The sequence below is a fragment of the Kogia breviceps genome, chromosome 2 (assembly GCF_026419965.1).
Source record: "Kogia breviceps isolate mKogBre1 chromosome 2, mKogBre1 haplotype 1, whole genome shotgun sequence".
Taxonomy (NCBI): domain Eukaryota; kingdom Metazoa; phylum Chordata; class Mammalia; order Artiodactyla; family Physeteridae; genus Kogia; species Kogia breviceps.
In genome coordinates, this window is record NC_081311.1 from 75,990,674 (window position 1) to 76,010,588 (window position 19,915).

At 48.4% G+C, this 19,915-nt stretch overlaps 2 long non-coding RNA genes across 3 annotated transcripts in view; both read left to right on the plus strand.

Moving 5' to 3' along the window:
- Nucleotides 1-2,400: 2,400 nt before the first annotated feature.
- On the plus strand, nt 2,401-8,482 carry LOC136793562 (uncharacterized). Its single transcript, XR_010838996.1, has 3 exons — nt 2,401-2,484; nt 3,347-3,451; nt 6,118-8,482. It is a non-coding gene; the product is annotated as an uncharacterized lncRNA (long non-coding RNA).
- Nucleotides 8,483-9,277: 795 nt separating this feature from the next.
- The window catches only part of LOC136793561 (uncharacterized), an 86,912-nt gene continuing 76,274 nt past the window's right edge, over nt 9,278-19,915 (plus strand). Inside the window, exon 1 of one of the 2 annotated variants that reach the window (XR_010838994.1) lies at nt 9,278-9,422. This is a non-coding gene — a long non-coding RNA (uncharacterized lncRNA). The remainder of the gene's footprint in view (nt 9,423-19,915) is intronic. The other variant, XR_010838995.1, reaches the window with a different exon arrangement.

Below are 19,915 nucleotides of genomic sequence, written 5' to 3' on the forward strand. Positions count from 1 at the left end.
TTGATTTATTCATCCTATTTCACTGATTTGAAACCCCTTTTTAAATTGTATTCAGAATTACCCTTTGAGGTGGCTCTTGTATTTTTAGGCTCTGCATTCCTGTCCGCATTATTCTGCTGGTGCATAACCCAGATGGGCCAATTATAGGACACTGCCTGCCTTGAAAGGAGTCCTTCAAGCTGAAATGAAAAGATGCTAATCAGCAATGGGAAAACATATGAAAATGCAGAGGACACTGGCAAGGTGAGAATAGACTTAGAAAACTGTAACTCTGTATTAGGATTGTCTGTTACCCCCTCAAATATATAGAAGTTAAAGGAAAGGAGTAGTACAAATAGCTACTGTAACTATATTCTGAGTGGATTTGGTGTGTGTGTGTATGTATGTATTCCATATTTGAAAAAACATGCAGTGTGGAAATGTGCAGCATTTTATGTGAGTATGTAGGCATATATTATCTGACAGGACATGTGAAGTCCTTAATCAGGTAAGACATTATCAATAAGGAGATGATTTTATGAGAGAATATTTATAAATTTGAGCATGTGATTTTTCCCCATCTCAGTGACTACCTCTGGGTGCCTGACTCCTAATGAAGTCACTGGGAAAACTGCTTATCTGGGGATTTCCAGAGAGGCTGAGGATCTTTTTACTTCAGCTGACTAAAAAAATCCTCTGGTGAAGTTGACACAATTTATACTGGGGTTGGGCCTGGGTAAAAGGTGTCAGCCACCCTCAGTATTGAGGAGAGGTATTTAAGGACAGGAACATGAAGGCAGAAGCAAATAAGATTGTCAAGTCTGTCTGGTGACAGCAGCCCATCATTTTCCAGTCTGACCCTGGGCCACTATGTGTCCAGCCAGAGAAGCCGAACCTGTCAGGATGGGTGCCTGCTGAAGGCGGCTGGCTTGCTGCACCCAGCACTGTGGTTATGGGTGTGGACAGTGGAGCCAGTGTCTGAGTCTGTTATCCTAGCTCCAGCTCCTGCTACCTGTATGGCCTTGTGTCACTGTGTCCTGATCTCCTAGGCCAAGGATTGGACACCTCTCACTGGGATTGCTTTGGAAATTAGATATCATAAGATCTTAGGAAGCTCTTGCACGTCCCTCCCTATGTGGGGGCAGTTTTCTTCTGGCCACCCAGAGAGTGCTCATTGGCATGTACACACACAAACGCGCGCGCGCGCGCGCGCGCGCGCGCGCACAGGCACCCGCACCCCTGCAGAGTGACGTTAAATAAGGACTATGGGGTGGGATCAGAAGAGGACATACCTGAGGACATCCCTAGAAATACATGCTAGAATCATTCCCACCGGGCAGGTGGGGGGAGAGAGACAGGCGTTGAGAGACCCAAGTGTTACCGAAACGCAAGTCCTTGTGCCCAACGCACAGTGAGGCCAAACGATACCAAAATGCCGGAGTTAGGAACAGAGAAAGGTTTATTGCAGGGTCATGCAAGGAGATGGGTGGCTCATGCCTTAAAAAAAACCCCCGAACTCCCTGAAAGCTTTCAGCTTACAGGAAAGGTGAGGAAGGGGCGTGGTTAGTTGTTGCAGACTTCTTGGTGTCAGATCCTTTGTTCCTGAGGTCAGGTCACAGGTCACGATGTTCCTTTAAAACTCCACCAAAACAAATGTTGCTCTCTGTTCTACAAGAAAGGGGAAGGTCCCAAGGCACAGCTTTCACCCTTCGAGGTCCAGGCCTGGCTGAGAGAAGGGGGTCCCTGCACGGGGGGCGGGGGAAGGGTTACCCTGCCCCAGAGCGTTCGTCCAGCACCCAGTCTGGGTCCTCCCGCCAGTGCCCAGGCCCGGCTGAAGAGGCAGATCTCAGATGGTGGCTCCCTCAGGGCCGGGTCCCCAGACCCTGCCCAGCCATCATCGTTGAGGGAGCCAGGCACCCAGCACCCAGCTGGCCCCCAGGCTCCTCAGGCTGCCCAAACGGTGGGGGCCAGGTCCCCCAGACTGTGTCCCATGCAGCATGCCGCTGCCATTAGGTCGCAGAGGCAGGAATGGGGGAGAGGTTGGTTCACCGCCGCCTCAGGGCCTGGGCCCGGCCAGTGGGCATCATGGCGAGGTCTCTGGAGCCCTGCAGGACACACCCCCAGCCTGTTCCCTGGGGCCCCAGCTCACCCGTCAGCCCGAGGCCGGGGAGCTGGAGGGCCCCAGGGAGAAAGAAGGCCGGGATCTGCTTCTTACCTCACTCTCCACCTGACGACCACCTCTCCCCAGACCACTGGGTCAATGCCCCCGCTAAGGGTCGCTCACTGCCAGTTGCTCACTTGGGGGCGGGGCCCACTGTAGCGCCGACCAGTGGCTGAGCAGGACCTCTAACGCGGCTCTAACCATCCCGCGTTAACGGTCTCCGGGTAACTGTTGCCTGGTAACAGCGTGGGGGAGGTGGGTCACGCTCGCGGCAATGGGCGAGTGCTAAGGGATGCACACTGCAGCACGCTATTACACTAGGAATTATCCAGGATGGAGAACAGGTAAAATGGGGAATCGAGTCTGGAACCTAGGTCTGCCTCCTCAAAGCTGCGCACAGACCCTCCCCGGGAGCGGTGGAGAGGGCTGTGAGGTGTGACTGTGTGAGATACGGGGTTGCATGGAGAAGGGGTGAGCCGTCGGCAGCCCAGAGGGCTGTGTGTAGTGGTGTTGTCTGAGGAGGGGATCCAAGTAAGGGGCCCCCAGGAAGTGAAGTCACCTCCTTGGCAACAGACCCCAACAGAACTCGGAGCCCCGGGAGCCAGGCACACACGTTCTAGCGACAGCCCCAGAGCCCGCTCACTTGGCTGGAGACGCTTCACAGAGACGGATGTTCTCCTGCTGTGTCCTGACTTCCCAGGGCTTCTGCTTCAGGAAACCTCTGAGTGGGAGGTTTCTCAGATGCCTTAGAGGGTTCAATACTTAACCTGGACGACTCTGGTCCTTTACCAGGAGGTCCCTAAGGGAACATGAGGTGGCCTAGAGCAGGCCAGTCCTGGCCCGGCCGCGTCTGGGAGCCCTCCCTGGGCAGCCTCACATCCCCGCATCTCCATGTGTGGGGAAGGGGGACTTGAGGGGAGGTTTCCCCTCTGGGCAGGAACGGGTGGATGGGAACTAGGTCAGCTGGTGGTCCTGTCACGGTCACACTCAAGCACAAGGGTGAGAGAGGATTCCTGAGGTGCCTCTTATCTGTGCCAACGTGGATCCAAGGCCCTCAGGTTGTCAGCTTTTTTCCCTCTTTGGAGGAGGTCTGTGCAGAGAGTGCGTGTGTCTGGAGTGCAGATGGCTGGTGGGTCTGAGGGGCAGCGCAGGCGGCAGACAGGGCTCTGAGGCTTCCTGCCTGGCTGCCGGGCACTGTGTTCACAGGACTCCACACAGGAGATCGCACAGGAGCTGGTCCGTGGCGCCTCCATCTCCCTGCAGGAGGGGCAGGAGCCCCACACCAGCAACAGAGCCCAGGGAAGGCTCAGGGTGAGTGCCAGCGAGGAGGAGACTCCACACCCAGGTAGCCCCAGAGCCGCCCTGCCCATCCCCTGGGTCCCTCCTGGCATCCTGCTCCCAAAGGAATCTGGGTCCCCATCTCCTCTCCCACCCGCCCTCACGGCCCAGGCCCTGCCTTGTCCAGATGCAAAGTCACTATCCACATATACCTGGGAATCTCAGAAAGAGACTTTGATAGGATTCCACTTCATTTTTTAAAAAAAATTTATTTTTGGCTGCGGTGGTTCTTCGTTGCTGCACGCGGGCTTTCTCTAGTTGCAGAGAGCAGGGGCTACTCTTCGTTGTGGTGCTCGCGGGCTCTAGAGCGCAGACTCAGTAGCTGTGGCTCACAGGCTTAGTTGCTCCGCGGCATATGGGATCTTCCCGGACCAGGGCTCGAAGCTGTGTCCCCTGCATCGGCAGGCAGACTCTCAACCACTGCGCCATCAGTGAAGCCCCCACTTAATGTTAAGTCAACTTTGTTTCTGCATTTTTCTACAGATTTTCCTCTTTTAACTCCATCCTCAGGTGCCCATGTTGGCCTGACTAACCTGATCCCTCCCACCCCAGGGAGACTCTGTGTTCTCATCCCCAGAATGGGATGTTTTGATAACAATCACAGAGATGATGCAGTTAATACAGGGGGAGCTGTCAGTACTGTGCTACAAACTGCCTTGAGATAGTAACACATGTAACCGTCGCCCCACCACCAATTCACTTGTGAAGCCAGAACCTTTATTCTGCTGAGGGCACTCCTGTCCCACCTCTTGCCACAAGTCCCTGAGGCTTGGGGATTCGGTCTCAGCTCCAGCCCCAGCCCTCCTGGTGTCCTTGGTGCTGCCTCTGACTCATGTCCCTGCTCTGTTCCACCCCATGGGGAAAATATGTCCACAGGGGACAGGAATGAGACCTGCATGGTGTGGAGCGTCCAGGCAGGCAGGCTGGAGAGCTGGTGGGAAACCCGGTGCCTGCCTTCCTGGGCGGGGACCCCTCTGACCACCCCACATTCCTGGGCTCCTACAGGGCTTTCCCCACCACCCAGCAGATGCTGGACCTTCTCTTCACAAGGTGAGCACTCGGCCAGCTGCTAGCTGTGACTCGTGGGAATGTCACTCCACCTCTCTGAGCCTCAGTTGGCCCCTCTGCACACTAGGGTAAAGAGAGGACCAGCCCCCTACGGTGACTGTCAGGACCAGCGGGTCCTTCACGGAAAGTGCTTTCCGGGGACCTGGCCTGTGGAAAGGTCTGCTGGAGGGGCCGTGGTTGTGCTCGTTCATCATGTCCCTCCTCCCCAAGAGGAAGCCTCCGCCTCAGTTGTCACTGTGCCCCTCACCTTGGGATGAACTCTTTTCCCAGTTGAATGGTGACGGGTGATTCCATTAGGGGTGCCCTGTCCTGGGTGGGTGAGAGCAAGGGTTCTTGGGAGTGGGCAGTGGGGCCCCAGGCCACTCAGATGTGTGCGATGAGGCTGGTGGGCCTCATTCATTCTTCACATATAGAGGAAGGCCACTAGGTGCAGTCGCTTTTCTAGGAACACCCATCATTTAATGCATCGAGCAGACAGCAGTCCTGCCCTCCAGGGCTTCCATGCTACCATGGTCACACTGTCACACTAGGCATCACATCCAGGTGTGTCCTCAGGACAGTCCATGTGACGCCTTCCTGGCCTCCTCTAGATATGGATGCATCCTCCCTTAGTCTGATGAGGACGGTGGACCCCTGCACCAGCTGAAAATGTGAGTGGGCTTTGATTCAAGAGGGAGGGACTCCCTTCTCCAAAGAATTGCATGGAGATGTGGGGTCTGTAGATGGGCAGGGCTGCCAGAACCCTGGATCGCACACATCTGATGGTTCGTGCTGAGGGCGGAGGTTCCGAGGGCTTCTCCTGGAAAAGAGGAAAGGAGTCCAAGAGAACTGCGGACGGGGCTGGGGTGCTGTGAGGAGCATCCGGGAGGTCAGAGGTCAGAGCCAGCCCCCAAGAGAGTCCATACCCATCCCCTCTCCATTCCAGCCCTGCCTCCACCCCCCATTCTGGGACACAGAACACAAGGTGTGGAGAATATCCTGGTCACTGTCTGGTGGATCATTAGCAGTGGTACTCAGCAGTGGTGCAAGTCCATTTTTAATACTTTTTATTACATATACTAAATTGTTTATTCTATGATATAAGGTTCACTTAAAATAAAATTTAATAGTTTGATTATTTTAAATTGTACATGTAAATGGCAGTAAGTACATTCACAATGTTAGATAACTCCCTCTAACATCTATTCGAGAACATTTGTACCCTTTTGGTCGCTGAATAATTTTCATTCCAGGAACACACCATATTTGGTTTTCCTCACATCTGTTGATGGACATTAGGATTGTTTTACCTTTGGGCTCTTGTGAATAGTGGTGCTCTGAATACTTGTGTACCAGCATTTGAATGTCTGTATTCACTTCTTTGGGGTATTGATTGACCTAGGAGTGGAATTTTGGGGTTGACTGAAAACTGTATGCCTGTCTTTTTGAGGAGCTGCTCAAGTCTTGTATACAGTGGTTTTTACCATTTGACAATCCCCCAGAAGTTAGGTGTACTATTCACTTCTTCATCTATGTTGCAATTTCCTATCTCTCTCTCTCTATCTGTCTATCTATCTTTCTCTCTCTCCCAGGTCCCTCACTCTGGGGAAGAAGCCTGTACATTATGAGCTGCTAACTGAAGAGGCCCCTGTGGCCTGGCACCGAGGGAGACCAGCAGACAGAGGAGCACCTAGGTTCTGACTCAATTGAGTCCACAGCCCCAAACCCCTGGGAGACACTGGAAGAACCCTTCAGCTGTTCAACCCTTCCTGTTCAATTACTGGCCTACAGTTAGTGTGAGATAATGTTTCTTGCTTAAGCCACTAAGAGTGGCTAATGCTGTCACACACAGTGGATCACTCACACGGCCATCAAGCACCAGGCCCTGGCCCTGCCCTCCCTACTGTCCCCTACTGTCCTCCCAAGCTCCCACCAGCCACACTGGCCCCCTTCTGACTTCCTCTCTGGCCAAACACATTCAGCTTCTATGTTTCTGCACACTCGTGCCTTCTTCTAGGCTAATTCTCCCCAGATTTGTGCAGGACTGGCTCCTTCTCGTCTCACTGCTGGGAACAGACATGTCACCTCAATGCAGCTGTTCTAGACCCCCTCACCTAGTGGACCCCAGGACCCTGTTGTGGCACTCTGCTGTTTTTTGATATAGAAGTTAGTGTTTTATTTCTTTTGTTTCTGTATTCGTGGTTTTGTCTATTTTCCCTTCTAGACTGTGAGCTGCTAGAGGGCAGGGACCCTGGTGCTTCTTTTCATCATGGCCCCCGTTTGAGTGCTCAGGGCACAGCTGGTGAATGAATAGATAAGAGGCTCCATCCCGCCACTGACAAGCTCAGATGTTAGAGATGGATGCTACTAAGAGGAGGTACAGGCTAGGTCAGGGGCAGGGGAATGTTCAGGAGCCCAGGGGACATGCTCCTGGCCCCAGTTGCTCCAGTAGATCACACTGGACACATCATTCCCCCTGATGGGAACCACTCATACTACATACCAAGCAGGGAAGCCACAGCACAAAACATACCTTTGTTTCAGAGACTTCAGGGCATCAACTTTCCTTGGGCCCCAGGGGGGCAATGTGACAGGATCCATAGGAGCCAGGGGCTTTGAGAGTGACCTTGGAAGCTTCCCTCAACCTTCTCTTGTCCACATTGACCCTGTGGTGTCCAGTTCTCTTACAAGGACTCCTCAGCACAGCCAGTGCAGTGGTTCTTGCTTCAATTTCAAATGAGGACCCTTATGGTCTAACAAGGGGGAATTTCTTTTAGTCCAAGGAAGAATGATCCAGGTTTCATTTATTGCCTTTCTTCTTTTCCATTTTTCACCATCCAAAGGTCCACTCCTTCCCTGACCCCACACCCCATGTTCCCTTCCTCTGATGTGTGAGTGTCGGTGTATAGTTGTGTGGACATGCAGAGGAATCTACTCCACATGTTCTGGGGTCCTGGGAGTTCTAATTCCGAAGCAAGCCCTGTGGGAGGAGGCATCCCTAGCCTAAGAGGTCCAAACTCTCCCTTCATCTCAAGACTCTGCCCCTGCCCAGTGCCCTGGGTTTCCCCTGAACCTTTCTGGCCCTCAGTTTTCCAATTGTACAATGATGGGTTAAAAAAAAAAGATGTTCTAAAGCGTGCACACAGTCTGACTAGCCTTCCCATCCCTGGGCTGGGTATGTCTTGGTGAGACAAGCACCCTCAGGCATTCCTTACAGGTTGGAGCCACCCCAGTGGCTCTTGTGTCCCTCTGACCTGCAGCCAGGAAGGGGTTTCAGCCTCAATTAACCTTGTGTACTGAGGGACAAGGGACAGTTCTCCAAGATGTGCTGAGGCACTGTAAGTAATAGAAGATGACATGGATGTGGACCAGGCAAAAGAATGGGATCTTCAGAATAGATGAGCCACCTTCAACCTTGCGACTGCAGTGGTACCTACGAGGAGGTTTCTGAGATGGGGATTGTCACATCAAAGTTCACACCCTGTTTCAGTGCAAAACCAATAGTTCCCTTAATATTAGATTTCCGTAATATAACAGAAAACCCAGAACAATACAGGCTTAGACAAGAGGCAGAGTTTTTCCTTTCTCATGTAAAAAGATCTATGAACTTGGACAGTCCTTGCTGACCCTGAAATGCACATAATTATAGTCAGCCATCATCTGTCTTTCTGTTCCAGCAGGTTTTAGGTAGTGTCAATCCTCAAGTCAGTCTCCTACCCCAAAATGGCTGCTGGAGCACCAGCCTAGACCAGCCACCATGTCTTCATTTCTGAGGCAGGACAGAGCAAAGATGATGGGCCATAGTGCCCACACAGCTGTGTCTGCACTGTCTAAGCAGTCCCCAAAGTTCCAGGCAATCTTTCTATTCACAACTGATTTGCCTGAAGTTTGGCTACTTTGAGCTGCTAGAGAGGTTAGAAATTAGAGTCTTGAATTTGGTGAACTGCTGTCCTCAGTAAAAGAATGAAAACCAAGAGTTGATGACTAGTGCTCTTTTCCTACACGAAACAGTAGGATGAAGAGTTAAAGATGGAATACTCTGCAGATGAGTTGTTCATTCATTTCCCCACAACAGTCTCTTCTTGTTGTTTCTTCATTCCCAGAGAAATTAGAGATGTGGTTTCGAACCAGGATATTCGAGTATTAAAGATTCTTTCAATTTCTGCTAGTGACTGGAAACTTCTGGTAGCTTTCATTTGCCTGTACCTTGAAAGCAGCTCAGAGAAATTCCTCTTCTGTTCTCTAATGAGGTGGAGAGACATGGAGGGTGGTGTCTTTGGGGGAAGCAGCATGTTCAAAAAGCTGGATCAAAATTCAGTATCTGTCAAAAAAAAAAATCTCTTTGATCAAGGAAGTAGAACTATCAGACATCGCCATTTTGACACTAGGAACCTATGGACCATCGTTTTATTAGTAAAAATAATCCCCCAACCAATAAAACCCCACATGGTAAAACTTATTAGTGACTGAAAACTGATGGAAGGAAAATATTATTTAAAAATTTTTTGATACCCGTTATTTGACTCAGGTCATTTGACCGAGAACCAGTTAAGATCCCCTAAAGAAATCTTACAGAGGCAGACCCGGTAGTCAGTAAATTATGAGTTGGACAAGAAAACGTGTCATTTATTTTTTTAAAATTGATTTGAAGTAAAACACTTTCAGGAAATTAAAAATAAACACGGGTATGCAGCAGACCCGGGGTCCTGAGACCTGGAGGCGCCCCGCCCCCTCCCTCCCGAGGAGCGAGTGCGCAGGCGCGAGCGGAGGCAGGTGAGAGGGCTGCGCCGGTGGGATGCCGGGGCTCCTGAAGACCCGCGTCCTGAGCAAAGGGAAGTTGGAGACCGAGTCGGTCCCCACACTGTGACGCTCCCGGCGGGGAACAGCGAAGAGACGAGTAAGTGCAGCTCTACCCGCAGCACCTCACCGCGCGCCCTCCGGCCGCCGCTCCCCGCCTGCCCAACAGCCAGGGGCCCGACCCCTCCAGCCCCGAGGAGCGCGAACCTCCCTCGCTCCTCGGCTCCGGGGCCGCCGCCACCGGCCGCAGGGTGAGGACGGCGGCCCGGGGCCACGAAGGCGGCCGTTGAGCGGTGGGCGCCCCGCGCGCTCGCAGCCCTCCCTCCTCGGCGCCCCTCGTGCCTCCTCGCGGCGGGGCTGTCCGCATGTGCCCGGGGGGCTTGCCTCTGGGTCTGCGGACGCCGGACTCGGCCCCGTCGCCGCGGGCTCGCGGGGCCTGGACGGGGAGGCGCCTCAGAGGAGCCCGAAGACGGGGCCGCGGGGCGGGGTTGTCGGGCGCGGTGGGTCCGGAGGGGTGCAGGGGCCTCTGCTCTCGGGATGCGCGCGGGTGGTGGGCGCGCGCATAGCTCGGGGATCCTGGACCCCCGGCCGCCAGGAGCGGTGTTCAGACGGGGGCCTCTGTGCCCTTTCCTGAAGCCCTCAGGAGGGTCAGCTCTAAAAGGCTGAAGCTTCGCTTTCAGCGTTTTCACCCTTGAGTATCAACTGAAATGACTCGTAACTGACTCGCAGGGCGCTCTCTGGAGGGTAACGTGTGACATAGTAATATCTAACCAAAGTTTGAAATAAGGAAAATCTGGGCTTTTTATATTTTTGCGTATGGAGGGCTTTTTGACCAGTATGTTTCTCTGGTTTGTGTTACTCTTTTCCAGCAACAGGCCCTTGCGAAGCAGCGTTACTCTAAGTTAATTGAGCATTTAAAATTTCATTTTTGAGTAGTTATCATAGATGCTCAAATATTTGAAAATTCTAGCTACTAAAGGGCTTGGTTGTTTTGGGGGGCTTTTTGGTAAATGTTGCATGAGAAAGGGAAGATTTCTGAATCATGAGAAATGTTTATTTCATGATATTCTGCCATGCAGCACTATTGCAATTTTGAGTATCTAACAGTGGGTGAATCTCGATTGTCCCCAGCAAATGCATATTTTGTTTGAGAACAGTTTGTTTTTTGTTCTGTGGGTTTTTATATAGTATTTTGTTGGTACCAATCTACCTAATTAGCTTGCTTCAAATAATAATAGAATATAGTCAGAAGTAGTGGTTGATGTAAGGTGCAGTGCTTTGTAAGAGATAGTTTGCCTTTCTCTATTGAAATTTTTTCTTGACTTAGCACATTTTCCACACAAAACACTCAGGAATGACTTTTTAAAACACTTCAGTTCCGTCTCTGGTAATGAGGAAGCAAGCACATGGTTTCACTGTTTAAAATAATGACACACATTTCAAAGATGGTGATCTGGTAACAAGAGGAATTCGAGCATTGAGTTTGGTGAATTGGCGGCCTCAATAAAACTGAGTTTCTCTTCTAAGGGGAAAAGAACGAGAACCACCTGGTGATGACCAGGGCTCTTTCCCTACACTAAACAACAAGAAGAAGGGGAGGAGATGGAGTGATTTTCAGATGAAATGGACATTCATTTACCAACCACAGACTTTCTTTTTGGTGTTTCTTGATTCCCAGGGAAATTAGAAACGTGGTTTCCTCACCAGGATATCTGAGTGGGAAGATTCTTTCAATTCCTAGACAGGTGACAGAATCTGTTGTGTAGCTTTCATCTGCCTGTCCTTCTGAGTAGCTCTGAGAAAATGATCTTCTCTAATGAGGTGGGCAGAATGGGAGGGTGGTGGACCCTTTTGGGGCAAGTGTTTTATTGGGGTTTTTTTTGTTTTTTTTGGTGGTATGCGGGCCTCTCACTGCTGTGGCCTCTCCCTTTGCGGAGCACAGGCTCCAGACGCGCAGGCTCAGCGGCCATGGCTCACGGGCCCAGCCGCTCCTCGGCATGTGGGATCTTCCCGGACCGGGGCACGAACCCGCGTCCCCTGCATCGGCAGGCGGATTCTCAGCCACTGCGCCACCAGGGAAGCCCGGGGCAAGTGTTTTAAAAGCTGGACCAGGCTTCCCTGGTGGCACAGTGGTTGAGAGTCGCCTGCCGATGCAGGGGACGCGGGATCGTGCCCCGGTCCGGGAGGATGCCACATGCCGCGGAGCAGCTGGGCCCGTGAGCCATGGCCGCTGAGCCTGTGCGTCCGGAGCCTGTGCTCCGCAACGGGAGAGGCCACAGCAGTGAGAGGCCTGCGTGCCACGCCACACACACACACACACACACACACACACACACACACAGTGAATTGCTGTGATGAAATAGACTGACTAGACCCCAGCATTTCGACCTTAAGGTCACTTGCAATGTCATGGAGAAATAATCCACGCCATATAAAAATCCACCTCATCAAATGAATTATTGACTGAATATTGATGAAAGAAAAAGAACATTTTGAAGAATTTTGATATCTGATATTTGACCAATCTGATAATACCTGATATTAGGCCAGTCGACTGAGTACAAATAATGATTAGGAGGCAAAACTTCCAAAGAGAGAATTTATAGTCATTCAGCTGTGATGTGGACAAGAAACCTGTTGTTTATTTGTTAAAAATAGATCCCAACCAAAATACTTTCAGTTTATTAAAAATAAACTTGGATAAACTATAAATTTACTGTGCTATGTTTTCAAAGCAGGATCAAGGAATTAAAATGTCTTTCTCAACACTTTTTCAAATATTATTATAATTCTGATTGCTGTGTTTATTAAACTCAGTAAAAATTGTTGAGGAATTTAAGTTCTCTGAGATCAGATCACTGGGTCAGAAGAGCAGGGTTAAATTGGAGGGCAAAACTATTAAAAATACAAAATTGACTTTTGTCATTTTTAATGTACTAGATCGATGGTTATTTAAGTTGATTCTGTGATTAAAATTTTTGTGGGTATAGTAGTTTATGCTGAATTACCAAATAACTCAATTTCAGCAGCATATCACTGTATTTCCCACATCACAGCACTGGGTGGGTGTTCACTTTGAGGAGGCTGCACTCCTTCACGTGGTCGTTCAGGATCCCAAAATCTCCCATCTTGTGCCTCTACTATCCCTAGGACCTCATCCCCATCTGCATCCATGAGCAGAAGGGGCAAGAACGAGGAGAAATGCATGTGAGAGGTTAAAATGAACCAGGTCTGGAGGGACACACATCAGTTCCTCTCCTGCTCCATTAACAACAAAGTGGTCCTGTGGCCACAAAGGAGGCTGGGAAATCTTCCAGCTGTGTGCCCCAAGAAGGGGAGCATGGATTTCCATAGACAATTAAAGTTGTCAGCAATAGGAGTAATTCATTAGATTTACTGTGTTTTCAAATCTATATTATTTATCATACACCAAGAACTGTGTGGAGAGTAGAATGAGATTTGATTTTTCTTTAAGTATAATGCTTTTATTGCACCTAGGTTTATTTTTTTAAATTTAATTTCATTAAAAATTTTTTTATTATTTTTTCGAATTCGTTTCCCATTTAGATTATTACAGAATATTGAGCAGAGTTCCCTGTTCTATACAGTAGGTCCTTGTTGGTTATCTGTTTTAAATATTGGAGATGTACATGTCAATCCCAAACTCCCAGTCTGTCCCTCCCCCCCACAACCCTACCTCTCTGGTAACCATAAGTTCATTCTCTAAGTCTATGAGTCTGTTTTTGTAGATAAGTTCATTTGTATCATTTTTTTAGATTCCCCATATAAGTGATATCATATGATATATTTGTCCTTCTCTGTCTGACTTCCCTCAGTATGACAATCTCCAGGTCCATCTATGTTGCTGCAAATGGCATTATTTCAGGGGCTTCCCTGGTGGCACAGTGGTTAAGAATCCGCCTGCCAATGCAGGGGACACAGGTTCCAGCCCTGGTCCGGGAAGATCCCACATGCCACGGAGCAACTAAACCCGTGTGCCACAACTACTGAGCCTGCACTCTAGAGCCCACGAGCCACAGCTACTGAAGCCTGTCCACCTAGAGCCTGTGCTCTGCAACAAGAGAAGCCACCACGATGAGGAGCCCGTGCAGTGAAACAAAGAGTAGCCCCCACTCACCTCAACTAGAGAAGCCAGCGCAGAGCAACGAGGACCCAATGCATACAAAAATAAATAAATTAAATAAATTTTTAGAAAAATGGCATTATTTCATTCTCTTTTTATGGCCGAGTAATATTCCATTGTATACATGTACCACATATTCTTTATCCATTCATTTGTCGATGGACATTTAGGTTGCTTCCATGTCTTGGCTATTGTAAACAGTGCTGCAGTGGCCATTGGGGTGCATGTATACTTTTGAACCAAGTTTTTCTCTGGATATATGCTCAAGAGTGGGATTGCTGGATCATATGGTAGCTCTATTTTTAGTTTTTTAAGGAACCTTCATACTGTTCTCCATAGTGGTAATACCAATTTACATTCCCCCCAGCAGTGTAGGAGAGTCCCCTTTTCTCCACATCTTCACCAACATTTGTTATTTGTAGATTTTTTAAAATTTATTTTTTACCTGTGGCATGTGGGGTCTTAGTTCCCCAACAAGGGATGGAACCTGTGCCCCCTGCAACGAAAGCATGGAGTCTTAACCACTGGACTGCCAGGGAAGTCCCCATGTTTGTAGATTTTTTGATGATGGCCATTCTGACTGGTGTGAGGTGATATCTCATTGTAGTTTTGATTTGAATGTCTCTAATAATTAGCGATGTTGAACATCTTTTCATGTGCTTCTTGGCCATCTGTGTCTTCTTTGGAGAAATGTCTATTTAGGTCTTCTGCCCATTTTTTGATTGGGTTATTTTTTTTTTATGGTATTGAGCTGCATGAGCTGTTTGTAAATTTTGGAGACTAATTCTTTGTCAGTTGCATCATTTGCAAATATTTTCTCCCATTCTGTGGGTTTAAACTGAGAATTGACTGAGCAGCATCTTGGTCTGGGAGAAGCTCTGAATCCATAGTAGCAGAGAGGACATGGTATAAAGTGCCTGCCATCCTGGGAGAAAAGGATAAAGACAACCTGATCTGGGCTTCCCTGGTGGCGCAGTGGTTGAGAGTCCGCCTGCCGATGCAGGGGACACGGGTTCGTGCCCCGGTCCGGGAAGATCCCACATGCTTCGGAGCGGCTGGGCCCGTGAGCCATGGTCGCTGAGCCTCTGCGTCCGGAGGCTGTGCTCTGCAACGGGAGAGGCCACAGAAGTGAGAGGCCCGCATACCCCCCCCACACACACAACCTGATCTGGAAGTTCAGGGGATGATTTTAGATTTAGAAGCTGCCTGGAGATGATAGCATTTGGACTCCACTTTCAGAGATGAGCAAGATAAGATTGTGGAGGAAGATGCAGCAGGTGCTGTAGAAGCAGGTCTTTAAGTACAAGGTATCATAAGGAATATAATGCAGCCATTAAATTCATATTTTCTAAAATGTTAAATGGATGGAATAATTACTAATGTTAAATGAAAAAGTGACCAGTAAATAAACTAATCTCATTTTTTAACTATATAAATTTGGATGAAATTATATAGATATGTTGATTGATAGTCTTCTAAAATGCTTTATGGTTAATTTAAACAGAAAAGTGCCATAAATTACATTGGTTGGATAGACTAATTCCTTCAAACCAGACACACACAGCTGGGATGTAGACAAGTGAACGCCAGCACTTTCTCACCCTTTCCCTGCAGGTCCTCTCCCTGAGGCATCAACCTCATCTCTCTTCTCTGCTGTGGACCCAGGGCCTGACTCAGGGGCTCATTGGCCTATTGTGTCATAGTCCAGACAATGACATCCACTAGAAGGCACCCCTCAGAAACACTGAATCTACAGAATTTGGTTTGCTTTAACAGCAGGACTGTGAAGGTGGGCAAGTGAGATTGACTTCTGCTGACAGAAACTATAGAGCCCTGCAGCACTCTTCCCGTTTCTCACAAGGCCACCAGAGGGCGTTGTGTACCTGCTTCTCACAAACACACTGCCCCCTTCAAAAGTGGTCATTTCCAAGTTAGCCTTCATCAGAATGTGTTTTATAAACTTAGAGGAATTCTTTAATGTATGTTTGCTTGCTTTTCTTCTCCAATCTCATCTGAAAACTAGTGAAAATCCACTAAAAGTAACAAATATAAGGTGAGCCACTGACTGGATGTTGTCCCTTGTGATCTTTACAGGCATTTAAAAGTATGTGTCCATATATATGGAATCTAAAAAAAAAAAAAAAATGGTTCTGGAGAACCTAGGAGCAGGACAGGAATAAAGACGCAGACATAGAGAATGGACTTGAGGACACCGGGAGGGGGAAGGGTAAGCTGGGACGAAGTGAGAGAGTGGCATGGACTTACATATACTACCAAATGTAAAATAGATAGCTAGTGGGAAGCAGCTGCATAGCACAGGGAGATCAGCTCTGTGCTTTGTGACCACCTAGGGGGTGGGGTAGGGACGGAGGGAGGGAGACGCAAGAGGGAGGAGATATGGGGATATGTGTATACGTATAGCTGATTCACTTTGTTATAAAGCAGAAACTAACCATTGTAAAGCAATTATACTCCAATAAAGATGTTAAAAATGCCAAAGGGAGGGCTTCCCTGGTGGCGCAGTGGTTGAGAATCCGCCTGCCAATGCAGGGGACATGGGTTCGTGCCCCGGTCTGGGAAGATCCCACATGCCGCGGAGCGGCTGGGCCCGTGAGCCATGGCCGCTGAGCCTGCGCGTCCGGAGCCTGTGCTCCTCAATGGGAGAGGCCACAACAGTGAGAGGCCCGCGTACCACAAAAAAAAAAAAAAAAAAAAAAAAAAGCCAAAGGGAATTCCCTGTTGGCCTAGTAAAAAAAAAAGTATGTTTCCAACTCCTCCCCATGTCTGTCCACCTCTGGCCCTTCCTCTCTCCCTCCAACCATCTATAAACATCTGTTTATGTAAAACATCTTCTCATCATCTATGTAACATATTAGAGATATTTTTCAATCACATTGCCCCTTCTTTGTGCTGTGAATCTTTGGGTGGCACATTGTCAGCTCATAAGACAGTGAGAATGTCCCTGACGCCCTAGGAGACAATTGAAGGTGGGCAGTAGGTCTCAGTGGAGTCGGTCATAGGTGGAGATCTCCTGCTCAACACAGCCAACATCGGGTCCACATGTCTCCTATCCCCAAAGCACTGTCTGCTTTCCCCCTAGGGAACTTTGCTAAAATCCTGTCTATCCTAAAGGAGCATCAGGGTCATTATTATAATGGTTATAATAATTATGGGAGAGAGGGACTTCCCTGGTGGTGCAGTGGTTAAGAATCCGCCTGCCAGTGCAGGGGACACGGGTTCGAGCCCTAGTCTGGGAAGATCCCACATGCCACGGAGCAACTAAGCCCATGCACCACTGAACCTGCACTCTAGAGCCCACGAGGCACAACTACTGAGCCCGCAGCTTAGAGCCTGTGCTCTGCAACAAGAGAAGCCACCACAATGAGAAGCCCGTGCATTGCAACAAAGAGTATCCCCTGCTCGCTGCAACTAGAGAAACCCTGCGCACAGCTACACAGACCCAACGCAGCCAAATAAATAAATAAATTTTAAAAAATAATTATGGAAGAGAGATGGGTTATGATTTTAATTACCTGGTACTCTGCCTACAACAGCCTTCACTGTATTACGTTACAAATGATGATCAACCTTCTGGCAGCAGAGTCTACACCTTGGTTTCAGTATATTACAGACCACCAGCCCAGCACTTGACAAAGGAGACAGGCCAATACTGCTGAATGGATACATTTGGGAAGCAAGATCTGACAAGTTTGAGAATGTATTTGAAATCAGGGCTCTCCCAGAGCTGTCCTGACAGGAGGTCATCATAAATTGTCTGCCACCTCACCTTCCAGGCCATTTACACCTGCTGGCCTTCTCATAGCACCCCTCAGCCAGGACCCAACTGATCCCAGGTATCTCCTAGATCAAATCTCACCATCTGCTGACTTCTCTTGCTCACTTTGGCCTCCTTGATTGTCCTACTCTGTGGCTTTCCACTCCAGGGCTCAGGGGACACCTCTGATTCCCTTGGGGATCATGTTAGTGTACAGAAATGCACATGATTTTTAATGTTGACTTTGTATCCTGTTACTTTGCTGAATTCATATATTAGTTCTAACATGATTTTTGTGGCATCCTTAAAAATTACTCCATATGAAATCATGTCATGTGTCAACAGAGATAATTCTGCTTCCTTTCAAATGTGTATGTCAGTGATTTATTCATTTATAATTAATTACTGTATTTATTTATCTATCTTTCTTAACTGCTGTGGCTAAAAATACTAGTGCAGTGTTGAATAGAGTTGGTAAAACCCAGCATTCTTACATGCTTCCTGATCTCAAAGGAAAAGTTTTCAGTCTTTCACCATTGAGTGTGATGTTGGCTGTGCGTTTTACATATATGGCTTGAATTATGTTGTGGTAATTTCCTTCAAACATAGTTTTAGAGCATTTTTTATCAAAAGTGTGTTGAATTTTTTTCAGTTGCTTTTCCTGCAAGAACTGAGATAATCATGTTTTTTCACTTCTTTCTGTTAATGTAGTGCATTACACTGATATATTTTCTTAGGGTGAAGCATTCTTGTATTCCAGGAGTAAATCCCACTTGTTCATGGTATATATTCTTATTACAAGGTAGATATAAATGATTATTATATAAATAGATATATATGTGCTCCCAACCTCAGCTCAGGCTTCCCAAATCCTGGTAGAGTGGCAGGTGATGGCCAGGACACAGCACTGAATCACAGATGTTTATGCCTCTAATTAGTCATGATTATTGTTATTACTAATCCATGACTGTTGTTTCACACAGTCAATGACTGTCTGACTGAGACCTGCTTACCCCCATTTCCTGCCTCCATCTGTCGGACTCCACTCCTGGGATTCACTCACTTCTTCCTTAAATACATCTTTCCTCACTCTCAGTGAGAGCCTGAGAGAGGCAAACTCTTAGTCTTTTTTATCTGAAGATGTTCTTATTTTGCTTTTATTCTTGAGTGATAGTTTAGAATGAAAAGTACATGGACCTCACTTATCACCCCAGTAAAATAAAATGTCCCGCACTCCCCACCTCTACCCTGTTCCTCCGTTTACTTATATTCAGACGCTGGCCTTATAATCAGACACTGGCTGCCTGAATCACGGGCTGTCTTATTCTGTTTGGGCTGCTATAACAAATACAAAGAGACTGGGTGGCATATAAACAACAGAAATTTATTTCTTGCAGTTTTAGATGCTGGAATGTCCAAGATCAAGGTGTCTGCCGATTTAGTGTCTGGTGAGTGACCATCCTCTGGTTTATAGGTAGCCCTCTTTTTGCTGTGTTGTCACATGTGAGAAGGAGCCAGGGGGCTCTCTCAGGCCCTTTTACAAGGGCACTCATCCCATTCCTCGGGGCTCTGCCTTCTGATCTTATCACCTCCCAAAGGCCCTGCCTCCTAATATCAGCTTATTGGTTAAGTTTTCAGCATATGTACTTGGGGGGGGGGACATAAATATTCAGTCCATAGCAAAGGCCTAGTAGCTTTCCCCTCAGGGGGGTCTGTTTCTTGCTCACCAAGAGCCCAGACAGTAAAGTTTCCTCAGTGAGTAGAGTGTTTTCTAGTCACCCTTCTGTTAGGGGCACAGTCCACCAGCAGACCTGGCTTTCTGTGTGTGTCCATCCCTGATCCCTGCCTCCTCTCCCATCAAAAGGCAGTGAAACTCAGTCCCTTACCTGGTTCTGTGGACCAGTAGCAGGAACCTCACCTGGCAGCTGAAACATTAGATCACAAACGTGCACCCAGCTTTCCTTTCTCTCTTCACTCCCAGGGCCTTTCCCTTTCTCTCTTCTGAGCTTGGCCAGGCCATCACACGACTGGGTGTTTGTAGCACAAGGGTGTTTGGACTGTGTGGTCTGCATCTTTCCTGGACCAGGAGCTGTCACATCCTGGGCAGTTGCAGTCTCCCTTGTTAACAATGAGAACATGCGTAGGCCTTTAGCTAACAATACTCTTTTGTGGATTTTTTTATGTAGTTTTTTTTTAAAGCTTTCTGTGTGTAAAAATAATTCTGGTTCTCCGTTACTTTCTTTTAACGTATCCTTTTAAAAATAAATTTAAGAATTCCGGGAAGATGGCAATTGTCATGGAAGCATAGTCTTTGTCTTCCAGAATCCCCACATAAACACAGAGCGGTATTAAAAACAAAACCCATGAGCAATATTTACAAGACTAGATGACACGGTATACCCCTGTTACCACAAAATACAAGTGAACAACAGCCATGAGACCTGCCCAACATCACCATAAGTGTTGGGAAAGGAGAAGGAAGCAACAGCGTAACTGGACGCCTGAGGGCCCTGCGCATGCTCAGTACAGGAGCAGGTGCGCCCGCATCCGCCCCCTTCCCAGGAGAGCCCCACGCATGCGCGGTGCAGGAGCCAAATGAGGACCCCCAGCAGAGCCTTGAGCTTGTGCGGAGTAGGAGCCAGGCCGGGAGCCGCAGCTGAGACTGGGAAGACTA